This window comes from Melopsittacus undulatus, chromosome 4, assembly GCF_012275295.1.
Source record: "Melopsittacus undulatus isolate bMelUnd1 chromosome 4, bMelUnd1.mat.Z, whole genome shotgun sequence".
Lineage (NCBI taxonomy): Eukaryota > Metazoa > Chordata > Aves > Psittaciformes > Psittaculidae > Melopsittacus > Melopsittacus undulatus.
In genome coordinates this window covers 101,481,104-101,492,983 of record NC_047530.1, presented here as the reverse complement: position 1 = coordinate 101,492,983, position 11,880 = coordinate 101,481,104, and positions in this window count along the sequence as shown.

The following is an 11,880-nucleotide window of genomic DNA, read 5'->3' as shown; positions in this document are numbered from 1 at the left end:
TTCAAAGAATTTAAAACCCTAAAATGAATCTCACACCATCTTTGTGGGACTGGTTTGTGGGTTTGCTCTTCACTTTTTCAGAGGTGAAGTGAATTACAGATGCCACTATTTTGGGTCTCGGTTGCCTGGCCCATCTAAGGGGACTCACTGGCGGGGGGGAGAAAAAGATGTTTAGAAAAGAAAGGGTAGTCAAATCCACCCCTTTTCCTCACAGCACATTTAAGCAATCCCATGTTACGGACTGTAGTGATGGGACAAGGGGGAATGGGTTTAAACTGAAATGGGGGAAGTTTAGATTGGATATAAGGAAGAAGTTATTTACTGTTAGGGTGGTGAGGTACTGGAATGGGTTGCCCAAGGAAGCTGTGAATGCTCCATCCCTGGCAGTGTTCAAGGCCAGGTTGGACAGAGCCTTGGGTGATATGGTTTAGTGTGAGGTGTCCCTGCCCATGGCAGGGGGGTTGGAACTGGATGATCTTAAGGTCCTTGCCAACCCAAATCATTCTATGATTCTATGTGGTTAAAAGAATTATTTACATCTATTTTTGTGTTAATATTTGCATGTAAATAAATTGTACAGATTAACACATTTTAGATGAATTTGTAATTTTCAAAATCGGCCCGTGAGGCACTAGGGCAGGAGAGGACAGCAATAATATGGTTTATGTTATGAGACTCCATTGGCACCGCACAGCAGGCAGCGCAGTTTGACCTCTGCTGGAACACTCAGCAAAGGTTTTGTCCCAACAAACAGCTGGGATATCTCCTCACTAGCCGCCTTATCCTCCTGCTAAAGACCACGAGTGGAAGGACCACTCTGTGTTACTCATCCCTGTTTCTCAGGGCAGTAATAAGGCATATAAATGTTTCTAAATTGACAGGTTCTAAAATTCATTCCTCTTTGTCTTCCAACTGAGCACAGGATGCCTTGAGTCATGTGTTCAACCCTTCTTTTGTGGTTTAGAAACGTATTTTCCCTTAGTCATAGATTGCCAGAGCATGAATTTAATCTTCTTCTCCTAAAGAGTAGGTTCAGACTCACCAGGGTGGCCATCGGCTGAGGAGAATTTTGCCTGTTCTGCTGCACTAACATCATTTATTGTGGATGCACCAAGTCCTCTTGAAGACCCTGACTCCAGTCCAAGCTCTCAGAGCTGAGCTACTGCAGCCTGCTAGTTCACGTCTGGTGCCCCAGGCAGCTTGCTGTTGCTGAGGTGGACCAAGCAGTGCGTCACCCTCTGTGTTATGAACCGACACAAATAAGGAGCTCGGATCTCTTTTATCCCCAGGTGTTCATTCCTTCTTGAGGACTTGGCTGTACAGCATACTGCTGCAGTTTGGAGATGATTTATGTTTGCGTATGGATGTGCACAGACGTCAGGCTATATTTATTCACAAGAATAAAACCGTATCTCATGGGTATTTAACCAACAAACACTCCCACCACTGTGATATGCTTGCAAAAATAGCAACTGTATTCATTAAGGATTAAGTGGCAAATGATCATCTTCAAAGCGTGTTTCAAATGCAGGCCCCAGCATACAGGTTTTGTCACATAGCTTTTAGAGATCTGTATTTGAGGGAGCGGAGGGGTGGGGAGGAATAGGTATGACATTCTTGTGTTATCCTTTTGGCTTTGCAATCCATGCTGAAAACATGCACCCAACCCAAGGGTGATGCGTGTTGTCTTTATTCTGTCAAGCTGCTGTGGCTGTAGGAGTGCAGCAAGCTGGCAGCTAGTACGACAGTGCACTTTAATCAGAACCTGCAAACATATACTCAGTTTTCATTACACATGGAGTGCAGCTTGCTTCCGTAGGTGCTCCAGAGCTTAATTCTATGGCCCTGTTTCATAAGCAGTGTTTTTCTATAAATACGCTGGAATTAAACATTAGCATTAGAAAGGAGAAAGTGGGAACATGGCTTTAATTCATCTAGGCTTCATTGGCATAAAAATATGTCAGGCATTTCTTTCATGAAGCTTAACAGGAACACAGAGATGGGATCTCAAGCCTGTAGTATTTTTTTTCTCTCTTCTCGAATAGTAAGTTTTCTCTTAGAAAAAATCATGCTAAACATACTGTGGGGAAAAAAAGGCATTTTAAGTGTATTATTAACCTCTTCTGTGACTACTATCAGTTGTGAACCAGCGTGTATAGATTGCTTTCATTCATGAATGACTGCAATCACCAAGGTATTTACTGCCATTTTTAAATGACTATAGAAATCAGTGGGCTCACCCCATCAACCGCTTGTGCTTCACCACTTGAAGTCGGTAGGGGAGGCAGAGCACTGTTGAGGACCCTTCTTGTTGGTGTCACAGCAGAATGTCAGGAGCAAGCCGTAGAACAGTGCTTTGGTTGGCACTTAGACCCTGCAGAAATCAGTGTTTAATGTCACTCTGAGCACATAATCAGATATTCTGATATTGTAATTTCAGATTGTGAAACAAAGGCAGTGAGAAAATATCTTCCCCAAGGTCAAGCAGGGTAACACTGGGACAGCCAAGAATACCTCTCCTTCTGAACTACCTATGTAAACCCAAATCCTCAAGCAGCAAGACCATAGTGCAGCTTTCTCTCACCTTTGAATTCAGTGGGGATTCTAATAGGTGAATGGGAAAAACCAGCCCTACCTCAACAGACCTGGGCGTGCACATCAGTCTCAGTGTACTCAACCCACCAGGTTTTCAAGGAACAAGGAGAACTTGTTCTGAAAAACATGCAAGCCGACCAAATAGAGGTTTCCCTTCCAATAAATCTTCTTGTGCAAAGGTACCAAGTTCTTTTGCTCTCAAGCTCTGTAGTCATCGGTGTGCATTGCAATGCAAGTCTGACCCCCCACCAACACCTGCAGAAATGCCTGTGTTTTTGCCAGTGAACTGCCTGTAAAGAAAAAGCTTAAAAGATAAAGTCCTAAACCTACAGGCTTTGATAAGGGGTGGATGTAATTACAGGTTTAGATGCTGCCTGCACAGCGTTAGTCAGTGATATATGTGTTGCAATAGTTCCCATTCCCACCACTGTCAGACCCTTTCCTTGTTCCTTTTTGTCTCTTGTGCCGATGGTTCACAAGGCAGTGGACACCCCTGCTCCTGCTCCCTCCCCACATCCATAGTGGGGGTTATACACTTTAAGACGTAATAGGCAGAAAGGCACCAATAAACCTGTATACAGAGCACAAATGTGCCATCAATGGTGATAACAGCACTTTCTCCTGTGATCTGGGAATGATCCGGTGCTGCTGGTCACAGCTGCTTTCAGAGGAGGGCAGAGCAGTAGCTGCTATTGGCTCTTTCCAGTGCAGTGCCGCAGGGCAGCAGGCAGTGGGTAGCTGTATGCCTCCCATTGCCTGGCACCATGTTTGGATCATTAGCTCTTCCCTGTGTGTTTTATAAGCTGCTGGGGGTGGAAGGGTCCTGTCAGGCCACAGGAGACCTGCCGGTCTCTCCTGTTGTTTCCTCACAGTGGGTGCTCTGCCGATCATGAAAAGCATCAGTGTCTTTTTTTTTGCTGCATCTCTTCCGACTTTGTTCCTATGCACTTTAAACAACTCAGAACAGTGAAGCAGCTTCTTTTCAAAAATAACGTTTAAAAATCTCTCTTGATCTTTATGTTCCTTTGAATATGTAAAAACAAATAATTGTTGCTGACTGTTAAGTACTCATCCATCCAACCACATTTTGAGAAAGTTAACATGCTTGTCAAGAAGAGAGCGGCAGGGTAAAACAGCAGAGTAAGGTGAGCAAAAGGTTCCTTTTAAAACCAATGTATTTTATTAAGAATTAATCTGCTGCAGGTTTATGAAGGGAAAGCAGTTGTTACAGAATCATCCTGCAGCTGAGCCTCCCTATGAATAAAATGTGGTTGTGGTTGAATTAACTTCACTTGTTTCACTAATTTTCTGAAGCAAGCCACAGCATACACACAACACGAGTTACAGACATGGGTGCTGCAGCAGGGCTGAGCCAGGGGCGCTGCTGGCAGGCGCTGCTGGCCAGGCTGGCTCCTGCTGTGGGGTGAGAGGGCCGCATCCTGCCGAGGGGTGGAAACCATCTATGTTTTTCTTTGCTCTGATGCAACAAAGAGCTTTGTTGCATTTGGCAGTTTTGTGAAAGAAAACATTGCTCTGTGGTGTTTCTTTTTTAACCCCTTGACAAGGGAAGGACCCTGCAATGGGCTGGTTATGGGGTCAGTGGGGCTGGAGGGCACCCCAGGTCTGTTTTCAGGTGGCTTGGAAGTGAAGGAGAAGTGAATCAGGGAACCTGGAGCCCACACAACTTTTGCACCCAGTAGCAGCCCACAGCAGCCCTTGGCTTTGGTGAAGGCTGCCGTGATGTGGGGCTGATTCCGCATCACCTCATGGGCATCAAAGCAGGAGAGTGGCTGCTTTTGGGAGTCTGCACAGTGTTCCCCAGTGGGGCACTTGCCTATCCACCAGCAGAGCTCAGGGACAGCCCAGGGAGAACAGGATCAACTGTTTCCCATCAAAATAAATCCTAAGACAGGGTGATCTCTAAAGACCTGCCTGATCCCAAACTCCGTGTGAAAGATTGCCAGCTCAGACAGCACTGTGAGCCTGGGAGATCAGGAGGTGAACTAACAACAGCCAACTTTACTTCCAAAGAATCTCCCCACATTCAAGCAAGCAGGAAACATGATCCAGGTAGTAAGAGAGCCATGCAGACATACATATATGCATCCCTTCTGCAGGGCTGTTTGCTCTGAAGCTGTGTCCACAGAAAGTCTGATTTCTGGCTGTTATAAAAGAGTGGGTGAAGGACCAAGAGGAAGCAGGGGTGCCTGTCCCAGCCTGAGAGGTGTTGCTGGTTAGATTAGATCGTTGACCAAGGGGATATTTTGCAACCTGCTCCCAGCAGCTCCAGGACACAGACTAACCATGGGCACAGAGGCTCCCTGGGGGAATTGGTGGGCGGATGTAAAGAAATCTCTGAATGTCTGCACTTGGTGTGTGTGGTGAGGCAGGCAAGGGACAGAGAGAGCCCACATGGGCCTGTGACCCAAGCTGCTTCATTTCAGGGCAGCTTTTGCAGTCATTGTGGCCAGTACAGACAAAATGATGTTTGACCGAGATGGCAGATTGGACATCTGCCTTCCACAGAGCATCCTGAAAAATCCCTTTCCTCCCACCTCCATTCCTCTTTAGCACTCTGGATGGAGGCGGCTGCAGTAAATTTGTAATTTGATTGAACAGAACCCATGATTTTGGCTGACCACATCCATCCAACAAAGTAATATACATCCAAACTGACAAATACATCAGAAACTCATTGCCTGGATTTGACTCCCTCTTGGAACCATCCATCTGCTCTGCAGCCTTCCACAAACAAATGTTATTTTCTAACCAGGGCACCAAAACCAGCCACAGGAAAAGGCAGACTCCTTTCTGCAAGGCGTTTTCACACTAACACAGGTGAGCTGCTGACCTTATGGTGTCTGACCGACTTTGGCAAGCTGCAGCAAGCTCACCTGACACCGGGTGGCTCTCCTAAGTGTGAAATTTCCTCCTGCTCTTTGAAGATCAAAGGAAAGCAAAGATAACTCCCAGCTTTATCGTGGCAACTAAAACCACCACCCCAGGGATTATACTGAACCTCTCTCCCCATTAGCACTCAGCAGGTCCCAGGCTGAGCCCAGGGGCAGCAGGACATCCTTCTCCTATCACACCCAAGCTAGCAGGCTTCACCAGAGCCGCTTTTCACACTTCAGCCCAGATAATGGGCATTATCTTTTCCAGCCCTCCAAGGAAGTGTCCTGCTGTTTATTCTATATGATCTCCTCTTGCTGTGCCTGCTGTCTCCCCTCATGTCCCCAGCTCTCTCCCTGAGGGGGAGCCTCAAGAGAAGGGAATGGGAAGAAGAGCTGAGATGCGAATACTGCCTCTTGGCAGCCTCTCCTGCTGTCTGCAGACATCCCCCACTTGTCCCAGTGACCTTTCCCCAGGGCAGTGGATGGTTATACAGAAGCCTTCTGCTTCCCCACACACACATGGCCAAGACATATCCCCATCAGATGTCATATTCAAGTTCAGAAAAGCTCCTTCCAGCTGGATTTGGTAATCACAAGTGCCAGGAGCCACATTAGCACTTAGTAGTGCAGGGAACAACATACCTTCCCCTTCTCCCTTCTCCCCACTGGTGGCCCCTGATCAATTCTCTCAAGCGTATCCGCCTGCATAGGTCGTGCTCACTGCCAGAAAACCAGCTGCTCTTCACAGCTGGATTTAGTAAACTGAACCATGTCAATGCTTTAGCACTCGGTAGCACACAGATTTTTTGCCACCCACCCAGGGCTCCCATTGCTTCCTTCCTGGCAGAGCAGCTGCTGTACCCCATGGTGGCTGTCTGAAAGTGCTGCCCAGTGGGGTTTGGTTTTAACTAAGTAAAACATTATATCCTGGAGGGAAAGAAGAAAAAAACCCCAAACCAACAACAAACTCTCTCTTGTAATGTGGAACATATGGCATCACAGTACGATAAATACATCATGGTAGTGAGATTTTGAGCTTAGGATAGCGTTTGTCCACAGGTCTAATGTGCATTGTAAGAAAAAAGCGTTATGCCTTGCTCAGAATGAGATCAATATCATTAGCCCTGATGCAAGGCAGGATGCAGAGACATATGGATAAGCCTACAAGGAATGTTTAGAGAGAAATTCAGGTCTACTCTAGCAGCAAAACGCTTCCTGTGTGAGCAAAGCCACATCAGCAAAGCTCTGCTTTTTTACCAGCAGAGCAGAAATATCCTCCACAGGAGAAATGAGCTGTCCTGTGGAAAACACAGTTTTGCTGCTACAATCCTTTTAGCTGTACTCAAGGGATCCATCTGGCCAGCCTGGTCAGTCCAGGTCTCACTCACTTCCTTTATGCTTTTGACAAATGTGACTGTGCCAGCAGGAGTGCACAGAGCAGCTGCATCACTTGCTTGCAAAGCCAGGGGCAGAGCCCACAATTAATCCCAGACTGCCTGACCCCCCAGGCTCTCTGTTAGCCACAGTAATTACTCGGGGCAACATGGGCATTGCTAGGGAGACCTCAGGTTGACAGCATCTCTAGGAGATGAGCATGCATGGTTCTGCTCCATCCCTGTTAGAAATCTGCTTCATCCTGGCCAGCCTCTCGGGGCCCAGCCGGATGGCAGTTAATGGTCCTGCAGGAATTCGTGTCAATTGATTTTCCAGTTAACTTGACTGAACATGATTGGAGGCATTAGAGCAGAGAGGATATACCCGCTGTTCCAGTTTGAATCCTGTAAACCTCATATTCCATTTTAATGCAGCAGCAAGTTTAGTTCCGATTAGAACAAGCTGTTCCTTAAAATAAAGACTTAATGGAAAGATTCATCCAGGGCCTGATCTGAAGCCCACTGTATTCAGGAGCTGTCCTCCCCACTGATGGCAATAGGCTTTGGGTCAGGGCCTGGAGGCAGCTCACAATGTATGGGCAATTTAATAATGAAAGATGACTCACTATCGAAAGCTGCCTGCTTTACAAAGGAATCTCAGAAATGGAGTATCTGTATGACAGAAATAAACCGCTATCCACACACAGAGACATACAAAGGAGAGCCCATAAAAACCTACATTGTTGTTTCACTTGGGAGACTCAAGCCTGGTCCAATGAATGCTTGCTCATGTGAGTAACTTTACTATCATGAGTAGTGCAGTAAAATGAAATCTTAAAAAATGGTTATGGCAAAGGGGTTTGAGGTTGTCATCAGTTTTCCTGTCGCTTCTGAGTATCTAACAGTGCCAGCAGATGAGACACCTTTATGTGCTGTCTGTCCTGAAATCCTAGTTACGACTACAATGAGCATGGGCTGAGGCTGGTGAAAGGATCTGTGTCATGTAGCTGTAAGATTTATACTACATAAATCCACAGTTTATGGGACTAGTGGGTCCCATGGATCCCATGCATGCTTGTTACTTAGAGATGCCTTCCACCCATGGTCTCCCATGCCCTATTCTGGCACATGCAAAAAATCCCTGACAGAAGTGAGAGTCCCAGGGCAATGCTGCCTGTAAGGTGCTTTGAGCCTCTTCATCCCTTGCTATCTACCATTATCACTCCCGGTCTTGCGTTTCTGGCTTTCTGAGTTTGGTGCTTGTACAGCTCCTGGCACAACAGGTCCTGCTAGGATTCTCAGGAACTACAAGTAACAACCAGCAAGCTAGACTTGAAAGGGATATCTGGGGGCCATAAATCCTCTTAAATAACTAGACAAAGCTGGAACAAGTGCTAAGGATTTCAGCTATAACCGCAGAAGTTATTTCTCTTGGTAATCTTTACATTCCCTGCAAGTGTTCATAGACAGGATGCATAGGGATGCACCACAGCTGCTTATAGAAAAATGAACTCATTTGGTAAGCCTTACTTGGATGTCAGAGTGCTTTGAATTCTGAGGCTGAAATAAACAGATTGAAATGATCCCATTTCTTATAATGCAATGGTAAAACAAAGTAGGACTTTACAACTGAGGCCCTGGTGTCAGAACTTCATCTGATTTTCTCTGATGACTCAACTCGTTTCACAAGCTGTTTTCATATTCCTTATTTAGTGAACTTATTCATGTCTCAGTAAAAGCCTACGATGTGATAAAGCCAAGGAACTGTAATGTGTGGTACTGGTAACACCTCCCACGCCAAAAAAATCCTACTTCCATATTTATATGGCTTTGCAAATTGGTTCCTGCCTTTTTCTCCCCAGAGAGCGAGCTGGCAGCATGTCTCCTCTCCAATTAGCATGAAGCTGTGAAAAGTGAAGATGAAGGGTCAGATGCACCATGCCCAGAGCCTCACTTATTTCTGCCATGTTACAGGCACATTTGGACCTTTGACTTCCCGACAGGGCAAGTGTTGTTTTTAGCATACAAATAACAACGCCTGCAGAATACCTTGTTCATTGAGCTTTGTCTCCTAAAAAGCGAAAGCAGCTCGCAAGCAGAAGACAAGAAGCTAAGGAGAGCTACCTACCTTGTGTTGCTCAGGGACTGGGGATGGGCACCTCAATATACTCAATATAAACTCCCCATGGAGCAGGTGAATTTTACCTGGTCAGGATGGAATTTCTGCCTTTTGGAAAGTCCTTCAATCAGAAAAGCAGGAGAAGTCTTTGTAATCAGCATATGCTGGAAATCACACCAGCAAATCATATGGAATAAAAGAACATATAGGGACACTTAAGGATAACACCCACCCATCCACCCCCACCCCATCTCTCTCCGCAGTGTGATTTGCAAGCATGTCAAGACATGTATTTTTTGTGGCACTTTACTGAAGAGTTTGTTTTTCTTGGAGGCAGAGAGGAAAGGCAGCATGTGCAACATAGAGACAGGGGCTGAGCATCAGCACTCATGCTTGCAACATGACTGCTCTTTGCAAGCCTAAACGCAAGGGACCACTAAACAGTGGTACAAGCCCTGTTTAGCCCCACACCAGGATCTGAAACATTCCCCAGCTGACACCAAGGAGTCCAGGACATAAAGGTGCACCATCAGGAGTGTTAAGGGAGAGAGGTGCTCACATCCTAGCACAAACCCTGAAGCAGCACTTCCATGGGCAGCATAACCTGCAAATTCCCCTTTTTTCTAACACTTCCTCTCATCTCCTTTGGATTCAGGTATCATAAAGGATAAACTCAAATCAAAGCTTTGCCTGAGGGTACAGTATTCCTGGCATCTTTCCCTCACTTGCCTTTTCTGATGTCTGAAATCATCCTGTGTTCGCCTTCCCCTTGTTGTTACATCTATGTAGGTCTCTACTTTCAATCAGAACTTTGTTTTTGAGATCCTTATTCTTCTGGCAGACAGACACAGGTATCTTGAACCAGCCAGTTCAGTCCCCGTTACTGTTCACCCCCATTCTGCGCTCTGACATTCCCCACACACCTGCCTGAATCTGAACTTCCATCCTTAGAAGACAACTATCCAAAACCAAGCCCATCTTGGCTACGAAAGCCTACTAAATCTTCCATCCTACCCAGTCTGTCGAATTCGCCCAGCACACAAGCCACAAAATACTATTGGAGCTGTTCCTTCCCCTAAGGATGGAGGTAGTTTTTGTGTGTTGGTATCTGGAAGCAGAGAACCAGGGCCCCTGCCTTGCCCATGCAGTTCACACTCACACATCCCATCTTTCATGTAGGTACCACCCTGATTTGTCACACTCACCTTCACACACTGGTGCTTGGGTCCTCAGCTCCTGCCTGCCCGTGGGAGCAGCATGTCCAGGGAGGCAGGAGAGCACGTACACTAATACCAAAGCCCTGCAGTCAGATGGCTGTGATGTCCTCTCAGAGGGGTGGGATTGGCCAAGAAAGGAGCTGAGCTGGGGGCAGAGGTCTTACATTAGACTGAAACAGCAGAGCAGACACGAGCATGGGAGCACATTCCTCTGGGAGGCAGCATTTACATCCCTCTCTGCCCTGGATGCTGGGGCTTGCTCCTGCAGGGCGGAGGCATGGATTGGGACCAGCCAAGTAGACTGAACTGTTCCCTGAGCAGGAGCATAAACCTCAGGCTCCTCTGCCCAGGCATAACAACCACCCCTCTTCAGGCTCAAACAGGGATTTGGCCCTTCATCTTTGCTGAATCCCAGCCCAGCATCTCCCTCCTTCAACACCATCCACCAACACATTGTATTAAAGCTCAGGATCAGAGTCTCACTCCAAAAACAGAACAGCACCCTTCCCTCTCTGCTAAATAGCTGCCTCCACTGCAGTGGTCAAATCTTCCAAGGCCAGCAGCCCCTCCATTAACCCCTTCAGCCCCTTGTCTCATGTTCTGAAGGTTCCCATGGCAAACATCACCAGCTCTACAGAAGGTTTCAGCTTCCTCATCCTTGAGGAACAAAGATGGTCGTTGCCCAAGAAGGGATTTTATGCTGTTTTAATGACAGCTGGTGGCTGCTCTGTTTCTGTCAAAGTAATAGGTCTCCAGGGTGCAGCCACTGTCACTAAGTCCAGCAGCCTTTCTGCTAGGGTGCTTGTGGGGTATGAGAGCACTTTCCAGTTCCCCAAGGGGAGCAATCAGAGCTTTCAGAGCATTAATTGATCTGCTTTTCTTGGATCATATTCCCATGTTCAGGTTTCCCAGAGCCCAGGTAGGACTGCTCCTACATCCCCCTGACACAGGGAAGAAATCCAAGGCTCATATCTAGTGACAGCTTCTCACCTGTCAGACTTGCTTCCCTTGGGGTAAAAAGTTACAAAGAGATGAGCCACACAAGGCACAGAGATGCTTTGTAACCCAAACACCTACCACAGTTTTCAACTTGAGAACTTGGAACTGCAAATTACAACCGTGCTGCAGCGATGAGCCAGGAAGAGCCTGAGAACTTCCAGCCAAAAAGGGGACTGAAATGGCTCAGAGATGCTAGCACTTCAAATGAATTCTTTCCACTTAAAGCAATGAATAGATGAGCATTACCTGCATGTAATGGTCCCAGGCATGATGCACCTCGAGGTGCCATGGACCGCCTGTGAGCATCACGCTGGGGACCATTACATGCAGCATCCCATGGCATGTGCTCAGGAAGGAAGTGGGGGCTGTACCTAGTTCACATCTTCAGCAATATGGCAAATCTTATATAAAACACGCATGAATCAAACCAGAAGCTCCTGCCTGGCTGCTGGGAAGTGACGCCACCGTGACTCATGTCATTCTGTTTAAAACAGTCCTCCCCCTCACCGTCTCCCCTCCTTAGAGATGCACCTTAGAGGCTTTGAGCAGAGCCCAGAGATGCTCGCTCTCCTCTTCTACCTCCTTACATCACTTTCAGGCCATGACACTTTGTCTCAGGTGACCTTTGCGGCCACCAAGCTCTGCCAAAGCACTTTAGCAGCTCACTCCAAATACAAACAAGC